The sequence below is a fragment of the Mustela erminea genome, chromosome X (genome assembly GCF_009829155.1).
Source record: "Mustela erminea isolate mMusErm1 chromosome X, mMusErm1.Pri, whole genome shotgun sequence".
In the NCBI taxonomy this organism is placed as follows: domain Eukaryota; kingdom Metazoa; phylum Chordata; class Mammalia; order Carnivora; family Mustelidae; genus Mustela; species Mustela erminea.
This window is the reverse complement of record NC_045635.1, coordinates 99,399,823-99,412,227: the sequence shown is the minus strand read 5'-3', so window position 1 is coordinate 99,412,227 and position 12,405 is coordinate 99,399,823. Positions and strand designations below refer to the sequence as shown.

The following is a 12,405-nucleotide window of genomic DNA, read 5'->3' as shown; positions in this document are numbered from 1 at the left end:
GCCTGAGGGGGCTGACAAGGGCACCCCCCTGATGGAGTGGCGTGACAGGGAGTGACAGCCCAAGTGGGACAAAGAGGGAATCTATGGGGGGGTGGTGGCCAGTGATGGAGAACAAGAGGCCCGATACAGGGCAAGCCTACATGGCGTTGGGGAGGGAGGCAGTGGAAGTGGGAGATGGCTTACTACATTATCTGTGTGTAACAGTTTACCCCCAAACTCAGTGGCTCAGAACAAACATTTATTAAATCAGTTTTTGTGTGTCAGGAATCTGGGCACAGCCTAGCTGGGTGCTTCTGGCTCGGTCTCTCACAAAGCTCCAATCTGAAGGCTCAGCCTGGGGAGCGTCGGCTTCCCAGCCTGATCACATGGTTGTCAGCAGGATTTAGTTCCTCAGGAGCTGCTGACAGGGCCTCAGTACCTCCATGGCTGTTGTCCAGGAGGCTCCCTCAGCTCCTTGCTCCATGGGACTCTCTACAGGTCAGCCAGCTTCCCTGAGAGCAAGTGAGGGGGGAAGAGAGAGAGAGAGAGAGAGAGCGAGCGCACAAGTGAGCAAGCCAGGCAATTTTAGGCCTATAACACCTATGGTGTTGCACAATGAAAAGCAGAAATACACAAATAAGACTACACCAAACTAAAAAGCTTCTGCACAGTAAAGGAAACAACAGAGTGAAAAGGCAACCTATGGAATTAGAAGCCAGAATCTTCCTGTAACCTTGTGAGTGAGTGACATCCTATAAATTTTTCTGGATTCTGTCATTAGAAGTGATTCACTAGATCCAGCTCATGGTCAAGGGCAAGTGATTACACAAATAAGAGAATACTACTAGGCAGGGATCGTTGAGGGACATCTTCGAAAAACCATCCAAAGTGATCTATAGTTTTGAGGCAATTCCCATGAAAATCCCTAGGGCAGAATTTACAGGAATACAAACAATCTTAAATTTTTTAGAGAAGCACAAAAGACTATGAATAGCTAAACCAATCTTGAGAAAGAAGAAAAAAGCTGGAGGCGACCCATTTCCTGACTTCAAAAATATATTACAGGGTGACAGCAATTAAAATAGTATGGCACTGACATAAAAATGGACATATAGACCAATGGAACAGAACAAAGAGCTTGGAAATAAAGCCATGCATGTGCAGTAAACAACCAACTGGGGTGCTGAGAATACACAATGAGGAAACAATAGTCCCCTCAACAAATGGTGTTGAGAAAACTAGATATCCACACACAAAGAATGAAATTGGACCCTTATCTTGAAGGATACATAAAAATCAACTCAAAATGTATTAAAGATTTAAAGGTAAGACCAGAAACAGTAGAACTCATAGAGGAAAACAGGGGAAAACTTCATGACCTTGATCTTGGCAATTTTAGGCCTATGAAACCTATGGTGTTGCGCAATGAAAAGCAAAAATACATAAATAAGACTACACCAAACTAAAAAGCTTCTGCACAGTAAAGGAAACAACAGAGTGAAAAGGCAACCTATGGAATGGGAGAAAATATTTGCCAAACATCATCTGGTAAAGAGTGACTATCCAAAATATATAAGAAACTCTTATAACCATATAAATAGTAAAAAACCAAATAGCTTGATTGTAAAAATAGGCAAAAGAATTAAATAGACATTTCTTCAACAAAGACATGGAAATGGCCAATGAGTATAAGCAAGCATGATCAACGTCCCTAATCATAAGGGAAATGCAAATCAAAATCACCTCATATCTGTTAAGATGGCTGTTATCACAAAAGGCAGCATGTAAATGTTGGCGAAGAGGAGGAGAAATTGGAACTGTTGATAGGATGTAAAATGGTGCGGCCACTGTGGAAAAACAGTATAGGGTTCCCTCAAAAAAAATTGAAAATTGCTATGATCCAGCAATCCTACTTTTGGGCACAGAGCCAAAAGAATTGAAATTAGGATCTCAGAGAGATGTCTGTATTCCCACGTTCACTGCAACAGTATTCACGGTAGCCACAGTATGGAAATGATCTAAGTGTCCATCAACAGATAAGTGGATAAAGAAAATATGGTATATACATACAATGGGTTATTATTCAGCTTTACAAAAGAATGAAATCCTGGGGTGCCTGGGTGGCTCGGTCAGATAAGCATTTGCCTTTGGTTGGGGTCATGATCCCAGGGTCCTGGGATCGAACCCCACGTCAGGCTCCCTGCTCAGCAGGAAGTTTGCTTCTCCCTCTCCCTCCTGCTTGTGCTCCCCTCATCAAATAACTAACTAACTAAATAAAATCTTTTAAAAAAATGAAAGCCTGGGGGCGCCTGGGTGGCTCAGTGGGTTAAAGCCTCTGCCTTCGGCTCAGGTCACGATCCCAGGATGGAGCCCCTCATCGGGCTCTCTGCTCAGCAGGGAGCCTGCTTCCCTTCCTCTCTCTCTGCCTGCCTCTCTGCCTACTTGTGATCTCTATCAAATAAATAAATAAAATCTTAAAAAAAATGAAAGCCTGGCATAAACAACAACATGGGTGGACCTTGAGGACATTATGCTCAGTGAAATCAGCCGATCACAGAAGGACAAATATTGCATGATTCTGCTAGGATGAGGTATCTCAAATAGTCAAATTCATGGAAACATGGCAGGGGTTTGGGGAAGGGTGGAATGCAGAATTGCCGTTCAAGGGTATAAAGTTTCATCGTGTAAGATGAGTGTATTCTAGTGATCTGTCCAGTCCTGTGCTTATCGTATGCCTAAAAATCTGTTAAGAGGGTAGAGCTCACGTGAAGTGTTCTTACACAATAAAAAAGAAGAAAGAAGAATAGCACAGTGCTTAGGAAGTCATTTAGATTTTCGTTTAACCCAGGCTCCATCCAAACTAGCTATCCTACCTTGAGTAACTTACTATCTCTGTGCTTCCATTTCCTCTCATGCCCACATCACAAGGGAAACTGGGAATTCAATGAGATTTTCCAGGTGAAGCAGGTAGAACAGTTCTTGGCATATGATAAGCAGTCGATAAATGGTAGTTACTGTCGAAAAAGAAAAGAGGGGCGCCTGGCTGATTCAGTCAGTGGAGCATGTGACTCTTGATCTTGGGGTTGTGAGTTCAAGCCCCACATTGGGCTTAGAGATTTCTTGGATGGATGGATGGATGAATGAATGAATGAATGAATGAATGAATGAAAGAAAAAAAGAAAAGGTACTTCCCAGCACAGTTACATACAGGGGGATGGATAAAATGAATACCTTATAGAAACTAGAAACTAGTTCTCTCATTGTCTCAACTTGTTAGAAATACAGAAAGTGATCACACTGGAATTAGCCCCATGGTGTTGGACAGGATACATCAGAGTGAACTCACGGTTAGATACATACAGAGATAGCTATAGCTATAGAGGCAGTTATAGATATAAAATCTCTGTGTGTGTGTGTGTGTGAGAGAGAGAGAGAAAGAGAGAGAGTGTGTGTGTGTGTGTGTGTGTGTGTGTGTAAGCATGTGAGTAAAGGTATAGAAGTGAAGCCTCTGAGAGGGCCAGGGAGCAGCAACACACAGGTAATATCTACAACTGGCATCCAGATTTGGCTCCTAAACTTTTTAGTGGCTATTTTCCACTAAAGGGAACCAAGGTTTCTCAGAAAGATGGCTGATTTCAGGACGGAGTAAGCGAAAGCACAAGATGAGCTTGGACTATGTTGGGCCAGAAAGTAAGGAAGCACTCAAGGAATGATGGGGACAGGTCATAGAGACCCAAAGCCAGCTCAAAGGCGCCCCCAGTGGCCAAATTGAGGACAACTTGGGCATCAAAGTAAATGACGAAAGGAATGGATTACAACCCATGGAATAAGATAAGAAACCATTAAATCTATCCCCACATAAATAAATGAAGTGAAAGGTTGATGAGAAATGGAAGACTTGCACAGTTTCAAAGCACTTACCCATAAAATATTTGTGAATTACAAAGCATAACTTTCCAGTGGAGGAGCCTGACATATACCACTTGAGTCAAGTGATCGTCAACTGAGCATCATGGATAATGGGACACATAGAAATCGCACTCCACCCTGACAGGATGTGGATTACAGTGTCCCTTCTATCAGAGTCCTGCCAAAGATGCATAACCTGAACCGAATCACGAGGAAATATCAGACAAACCCAAACTGAAGGACATTCTCCAAAATAATTGGCCTGTAGTCTTCAAAAGTACCAAGGTCTTGAAAGTCAATGAAGGACCAAGGAACTGTTCCAGACTCAAGGAGGTGAAGACAATGTGATGATGAAAAGCTCCAAATGGGGCGCCTGGATGGCTCAGTTGGTTAAGCAACTGCCTTCGGCTCAGGTCATGGTCCCAGAGTCCTGGAATCGAGTCCCGCATTGGGCTCCCTGCTCTGCAGGGAATCTGCTTCTCCCTCTGACCCTCTCCCTTCTCATGCTCTCTCTCTCTCTCTCTCATTCTCTCTCAAATAAATAAAATCTTTTAAAAAAAAGAAAAGAAAAGAAAAAAGAAAAGCACCATACAGGGATAACCAATGAAGCTTGAGTGGGACATGAGGATTAGATGTTAATAATCTATTGATAATTTCAAATTAATAATAATTATTATTAATACATAAAAATAATAATAAAACAATCAATAAATCTATAATAATCTATTACTGCTAATTGCCTGATTTTGAGGGCTGTGTCATAAATAGGAAGATATCCTTGTTGGCCCCCAAAACCACACTGAATTATTCAGGGGTGATGGGACACCAGGTTGGTAACTTACACTCAGATAGTTCAGGAAGAAAAACCCAGGACATTCTGTTCTTTAACTGGCTGGCTCAGCTGGTGAAGCATATGACTCTTGATCTTGGTTGGGATTATGAGTTTGAGCCCCACGTTGGATGTAGAGATTACTTAAAAATAAAACCTGAAAAAATATAAATAATAAATAATGAAAACAAAGGCATGGTCTGAAAGGCAGAGACAACTCTGAGGGACTGTTCCAGATTAAGGGAGGCTAGATGCAAATGACTAATATCATGTCTGATCCTGAATTATATTCCAGAATCCCCCACCCTCAGTTCAGGAATAAAAGAAATATCGTATTATCAAAAGGAAATGATAAAGCAAATTAACAAAGTGTTAACAATTGAGGAAACGGGGTTAAAGAAACACGGAAGTTCTTGCAACTGTTCTGTAAGTCTGAAATTATTTTATAATAAACAGTGACTGGGGGCACATGGCTGGCTTAGTTGGCGGAGCGTGCGACTCTTGATCTCAGGGTCATGAGTTAGAGCCCCAACGCGGGGCATAGAGATTACTTAAAAAAAAAAAAAGTTCTTGGGGCATAACATCTTTGATCTGCTCTAGAGATAGGACTGTGATTGTCAAACATTCCTCCCAGGCTGCCTTCCAGCATGTGTTCCCAGTCTCTATTGCTATAAGAGCAGATCTTAGAGCACACACGTACTTGTTTTGCAGCCACCCAAGACATGATTCTGTGCTTAAGTCCATTTCTTGTCAAGCTGGGAAAAAACCAGTTACCAAAAAAGCACACACTCTTTGTTCTGGCAATTCCTCTGCCAAAAAGCACCCCGCATGTATATAGAGATATTCATACATGGATGTTGACTGTGGCATTATTTGAAATAGCTGAAGACGAGCCTCCATCCAACTGTTCGTTGACAGAGGTTTTTTCCCTACCGTGAAGCACCATGTAGCTGTTAAAAATAAGGAGTCAATCACCTCCCACCCGTTAGGATGACTACTCTAAAACAAAACAAAAGGAGACACGCCAGAAAATAATGAGTGTCGGCGAAGATGTGGAGAAACTGGAGTTCTTGTGCCCTGTTGGTGGGAATGTACAATGTTGCAGCTGCTGTGGGAAATGGCATAAAGCTTCATAAAGAAAAATGAAAAACGGAGCTACCATATGACCCAGGAATCCCACTTCTGGGTATATATCCAAAAGAACTGAAAGATATTTGGACACCCATGTTCATGGCAGCACTATTCACAGTAGCCAGGAGGTGGAAGCAGCCCACAAAGCCACTGATGAATGAACGGGTAAATAAATGAATGGATAATGGATGAAGAAACAGATGGATAAATGGATATGGATATGATGGGTGAATGGATGAATAACTGAATGGGTACATATGAATGGATATGAATGGAGAAATAAAATGCCATGGGAAAACAGTGCTAAAATGGGTATAGAGTGTCAGATTTGCAAGACGAAAAAGGTCTGGAGATCCATTTTGTGCATATACTTAACACTATGGAACTCTACACTTAAAAATGATAACAAGGGTAAATTTTATATTCTGTGTTTTTTACCACGATAAAGAAATGAGTAAATCTAGATGTTTGCTAGCGATAGATTCCTGAGGGAGATCATTAAGTGAAAAAACAAGGTGTAAAATGGTGTGTATGCTGTGATTCTGTATTTGCACGGAAGTGTGTGTTTAAAAGATACATGTTTGCGGTTCTCGTTAAAAATTCTGGAAGGATAACGTAAGAAGCTGGTAATAGTGATTACTTGTAGAAGTAAGGCTGGGGATTCAAAAGGGGAAAACTATTTCTACTTTCTCATTTTACCTTTTATTTTAATGTCTTCTGTACTTTTTTAAACCATATGCATACATTAAATTTATAATAAGTATTTAACCTTTTATTTTTTTTTTTTTAAGATTTTATTTATTTATTTGTCACAGAGAGAGCACAAGCAGGCAGAGTGGCAGGCAGAGGCAGAGAGAGAGCAGGCTCCCCAGTGAGCAGAGAGCCTGATGCGGGACTCGATCCCAGGACTCGATCATGACCTGAGCCGAAGGCAGCGGCCTAACCGACTGAGCCACCCAGACATCCCATGTTTAACCTTTTAAATCATAGCTTACAATGTGCCAGACATTATTCCAAGCCCTTACATGGAGTAGCTCATTTAATCTGAAAATTATGAGGGAGGTTCTTTAATAGTATTATCCCTATATTATAGATGGGAAACAGTCTCACAGGGATTAAGTAACTTGGCCAAGGTGACACAAGGTCACTCAAGGTGGTAAGTCCTCCTTGAGTCCAACTCAGGCAATCTGATGCTAAATCCTTCCATTTCAAGTACTGCTCTATGCTATCTGTAAAAAGGATTCACTTCCTACTGTTAAAGATCAATGTAAGGGCACCTGGGAGGCTAAGTCAGTTAAGTATCTGCCTTCAGCTCAGGTCATGATCCCAGGGTCCTGGGTTTGAGCCCCACATTGGGCTTCCTGCCCAGCAGGGAACCTGCTTCTCCCTTTCCCTCTGCCTGCTGCTTCCCCTGCTTGTGCTCTCTCCTTCTCTCTCTGTGCCAAATAAATAAATAAAATCTTTTTTTTAAAAAAAGATATATATATATATATTTATTATTATAAACACAATGCATGCTCATTAAGTATAAAAACCCAAGCTAAAGGGGAAAAAAATCTAAGCCTTGTTTTGCCGTCCAGTCTATGGTAGATGCACTATTTTTTAGTCTGATTGAGATTGTATTGAACATACAATTTTGTGTTCTGCTTGTCTTCCTCTCCATATATTGTCATTTTCCGTTTAAAGTCCCATTTCTTGGGGCACCTGGGTGGCTCAGTCAGTTAAGCGTCGGACTCCTGGTTTTGGCTCAGGTCACGATCTCAGGGTCCTGAGATCAAGCCCCACGCGGGGCTCTGCATTCAGCGGGGAGTCTGCTTCTTTCTCTCTGTCCCTTTCCCACACTCACGTGCTTGCTCTCTCTTTCTAAAATAAAATAAATATATCTTTAAAAATAAATAAATAAATAAATAAAGTACCTTTTCTCAAGTCCTTTCATAAATAGTCATAGTGTTTTTAGAGCTGGCAATGAGGGCCCCACATTCATTTCAGAGAAGAGGCAGAGTAATAAAAATCTTTGGGAAAAAAAAGCATGGAAAAAAACGGCGGGAAGAGGAAAGCATGGGTCAGCAATTTCTAAGGAAGGACTTCCCTTGTCCATGAATGAGAAAGTCTAGATTTTATTTTTTCCCTTCTTTCTGTATCTTTATTGTATTTAGGACTATTCATATTGGGACAGTTTTTTTGGGGGGGGGTCGGTATACTTAAGTGACTGTGTCTGGGGAGCAGCAGGATATTGTGGAAATTTTTTGGGAATCCAACTCGAGGAAAACCAAAAGAGGATAATTGCTCTTTTAAACTACTACTACGAAAAGAAAAAAAAAAGTGTAAGTGTAATGATGGGGAATCCTAGAGTGTTAGAATGTTAGACTAAAAATAGATTATCTAGCCCAATTCCCCCTCATCTTACAGATGGGAAAACTGAGCCCCAGGGAAGGAAAATAAACCCCTGCAGGCCACACAGCTACTAAGGCAGAGTCTGGACTAAATCTGGGTCTCCTGATTCCTCCATCTCTCTGTTTTATAAAACTTCTGAAACCCTTTAAAACCAATTAATCATTGTAAGAACTCGGCGAAGTAGGTTAGCGTTATTTATTCTGACTTTAGAGCCATTTACTGAAAAAATGATGTCCATAATTGAAAACTGATTCTACTGTAATTAAACATGTTTTTAAACAGTCCAAAAAGAACAGACGATTAAGCAGGCTTATCATCTTGGGAATTAGCTTTCTTTTTCTTGCATAACCAGTTTAAAGATCACCACTTCTCACCTGGCAGCTTAAATTCCTTTTATATTAGGCATAAAGCCTGTCTTTGCTTAGTAAGATTAAGCAAACACGGAGTCATTAGATTAGCTGTATCTCAGTGCTCTCAGCAAATGAGCTGGTGGGGGAGGGGTAGCAGGGCACCCCGCGACTTGCATAAATTATTAGAATGCGTACATTTGTCTGCTGGTTTTCCTTCCCAATGACTTCCTTAGGCTGCAGTTTCTTATCTTCCCTTTTGTTATATGGAATAAGCAGGGGGATGCACAATAGGCTTATGGAATTGAGTTTGGTAATTTGTATCTGAATATGATAAAACAGTTCACCAAAGCAGACTTTAATTCAGCTTTACTTACGTAGAACATTCTTTCACCATTAGAGCAAATGAGATGGAATTTTTAGCACAAAATTTGAATTGAAGTGCTTGCATTAGAGACCCAAGGAATAGGTAAGTTTGGAGTTCAGGGCATCTTGTGGTGACTTTCTCAGATTTTCTTTCTCTGCTCTCATGCTGGAGCGTCTCCTTTCCAAAATGTACCTCTAATGCCACAGTTATTTCCTGCCACCCTTAAAAAGGCCCAGGGGCCCCGTGTCCTGATCTTGGCCTGTAGGAGGGGAGAGATTATAGACAGAACTGAAAGAAACCTTGGAAAGCATCTCATTTGATTTTATTGATGGGGAAACTGAGGCCTAGAGTGACCCGGTCTCTTGCCCAAGGTTAACAGCAGAGCTGGGATTTGAATACCCTGAGGAGTGATTTAACGGAGGTGAGTCTCAGCTTCCTCCCCCGTAAAATGGAAATCAAGAGATCTTACTCAGGTTATTTTTTTAATAACATTAAAAAAATTAACATTAAAAAATTAACATATAATGTATTATTTGCCCCAGGGGTACAGGTCTGTGAATCATCAGGCTCACACACTTCACAGCACTCACCACAGCACTGCCCTCCCCAGCGTCCATCACCCAGACGCCACATCCCTCCCCCTCCCCTCCCCTCCAGCAACCCTCAGAACTCCGGTTATTCTGAGGATCAAATTTGACAACATAAGTGAAACCACTTTGAAAACTGCACCTTCAAACGTTTCTATTGAGCTATGCTGCTTTCCTTATGCTAAATAATTAAAAAATGCTAGCATGTGGCTCTTCCAAGTGGGGTTTGCATTTTGAAAGGGGGGGGATCCCGAGGACACATTTCACTCTAGAGGAAAGAAAACAGTGGACAGAGAAGCATTCTGGGTACCCCTCAAATGCCTTAGTCATGTGGAGACAATTTTTTCACAGTGAGAGCACAGCCTGCTTCCAGAGGCCAAGGAGCTAAGAAATTTAGCTGAAAAACTGCCCACATAGTAGTTTCTAGCGCTAGGGTGGGGTTTGATTAAACTAACTTAGAAGTCCCTTCGAACACTGAAGTTCTGTAATTACATGATTCCAGTGGATTCACTTTTAAAAGCTTTATCTATTTATTTAAGGGGGGAGGGGCAGAGGGAGAGGGAGAGAAAGTCCCAACGGAGTGTGAGTGCAGAGCCCAGCATGGGGCTCCATCTCACAACCCCAAGATCACGACAATGTGTGCTGAAACCAAGAGACGGACACTTAACCACCTGTGCCACCCAGACGTCCCTGGATTCATTTTTATAACATACAGTCAGTCCTGCTCATGTGCTTTCTCTTCGGACCCAGAAACATCAATGCCTACGGTATGTTATAAATTGCTATCCTGATCTGTTTATCTAATTGTTTAAGACGTAATTGACCTATAATGTTGTGTAAGTTCAAAGCGTACAGCGTCGGTCTGATTGATCCTGATCTTAAAAAAAGAAAAAGGAAGAGGAAAAAGAACCCAACATAGGCAGTAAGCACGTACTCTCTCACACACCGAGCATCTTAACAACGAGTTGGGGTTTTGTAAGCTAAAGTGAAAGAAATGAAGGAAAACGGCCGTGACCTCTGGCCTTCAAACCGTCAACCTTAATGGAATGAGGCTGACTAGTATTGAATGATACTCTGCAAGGAAGACAATCCCAGTCTCAGCTGCCTGGAGGAATCTGAAGTCCAGTCATTAGAAATAGCTGCCTGATGTCTGTACGGCGATGGGAATGGAAGCAGAATCATTACCCTCTCCTGGGAAGCACCTGATGAAGGGATCAAGCCAGATTTTTAAAAATCACGTTGTTATACCTCCCTACTATACCCACGTAGGTGCTCAGGGTAGTATTCAGTGAATGAATCAATAGGTCAGGATTAGCGGGGTAGGGAGCAGGTTATTCCAGACTTTGTATCAAAGGCATAGAAATGGTCGGAGAGCGCGGCTCATTTGAGAAACAGCAGGAAGTCAGTCGATCTCAAGTATTGAGTGCTCTGTGTTGGAGGTAAACCAGCTAGTAATGAGGCCTGGGCGGGTGAGGCCAGATCACCAAGGGTTTCACATGCTCTGCGGGGGTTCTGAAGCTCGTCCTGGAGGCCAAGTGGGGGGTGTGTGGAAAAGGAGGAGGAAAGGTTTTGAAGCTGTGGGTGGGCTTTTAGGCTGGGTGGGGTGACAGGATTATTTTCGTGTTTTAGAGACCACTGTGGCTTCTGGTGTCAGATGGATGAGGACAGGAGCCCTGGAAGACCGCCCAGGGGGTGTACAAGCCGAGGGGTAAGGTGCTCTGTGAGGAGCCTCTTTGGCCGTTCTGCACACAGGGTGAGGGCCTGAGCTTGGCGGTGGGAGCAAGACAAATGGACAGAGAGAAGTACAGAAGGAGCCGGCAAAGAGGTCTTGATAGAAAAGAGTGAAATTAGCACCCCCCCAAAAAACCCCAATGACATTTACCAGCTAATCAAGTAGAAAACAGAGCCTTGTGTCAGCAGCAGCAGTGAGAAAGAGCCCTGGGGGGTTAGCTGACAGTAAATCTAATATTCTTCAGCTATGATATGGCAGTCAGGAAAGCAAATGCCATCCTACGGAGATGGAGTAGAAAAATCTACCGTCTAGACAAGGGATGTGGCGGTTGGGTCTGCTCTATGCAGAAGGGTCTGTGTCCTGGGGCTGGCGGTTGAGGGGCGGGGAGAGACTTCTTTCCCAGCTTCTGCTTTTGAGAGATAATAAAGGAAGTGGCGTAAACTCAAAGAAGAGCCTTGAACTTAGTTCTTTGGAGCAACAGAGCCTGGAAGAACTGTGGGGCCAGATTTGTCTTCAAATTGTTGGGCCCTTGTGGAAAGGGGGGCAAAACTGGCTTTGTGTGGGTTCAAGGGGGCGGAAATTATCAGGGGGCCGGTTTCACTAAACCTCGTGCTACCCAAGGGGCTGTTCAAGGTGTCAGTGAGTCTTTGTCACGGGAAGTCGTCCAGCCTAGAAGGCAGAGCCCCTGTACACAGGACAAACAACAACAACAAAACGCAAACCAAAAACGCAGCATTCCGGGGACAGAGTCAGTGGATGACCTTCGAGATTCCTGCTGACCCTGTGATGTGCAAGTATTGGCCAGGCGCGCATACGTTTTGCGGCAGCCCTGCTGGGGGATGAGGACAACAGTACCTCTCATTAGCTTTTGAAATACTCACATTCAAAAGAACAGGTCGCGTGGGGGGTCGGCAGAGCAGGTGAGCTGCAGCCTTGAAATCACTGTAACTTCGTGCGGGGGGGTTGGGGGGCGGGGGGAAGCCTGGGCACAACCTCGCCATCGTCAGGAGCAACCGCGCAGTGGGATAAACTTTGGCTGCAGCTTTGCCGCACGAGAGGGGCGGGGTTACTTGAACGGGTCCTCAGGAGAAGGAGATTGGCCCCGGGGGAATCGAGGGGGCGGGACTAGC

At 43.1% G+C, this 12,405-nt stretch overlaps 1 long non-coding RNA gene across 1 annotated transcript; it reads right to left on the bottom strand.

Annotated features, from left to right (window-relative positions):
• Positions 1-225: 225 nt before the first annotated feature.
• On the bottom strand, positions 226-12,327 carry LOC116583159. Its single transcript, XR_004282632.1, has 3 exons — positions 12,157-12,327; positions 4,731-4,874; positions 226-491 (listed from the first exon to the last, which is right to left on the bottom strand). It is a non-coding gene; the product is annotated as an uncharacterized LOC116583159 (long non-coding RNA).
• Between the last annotated feature and the right edge of the window lie 78 nt (positions 12,328-12,405).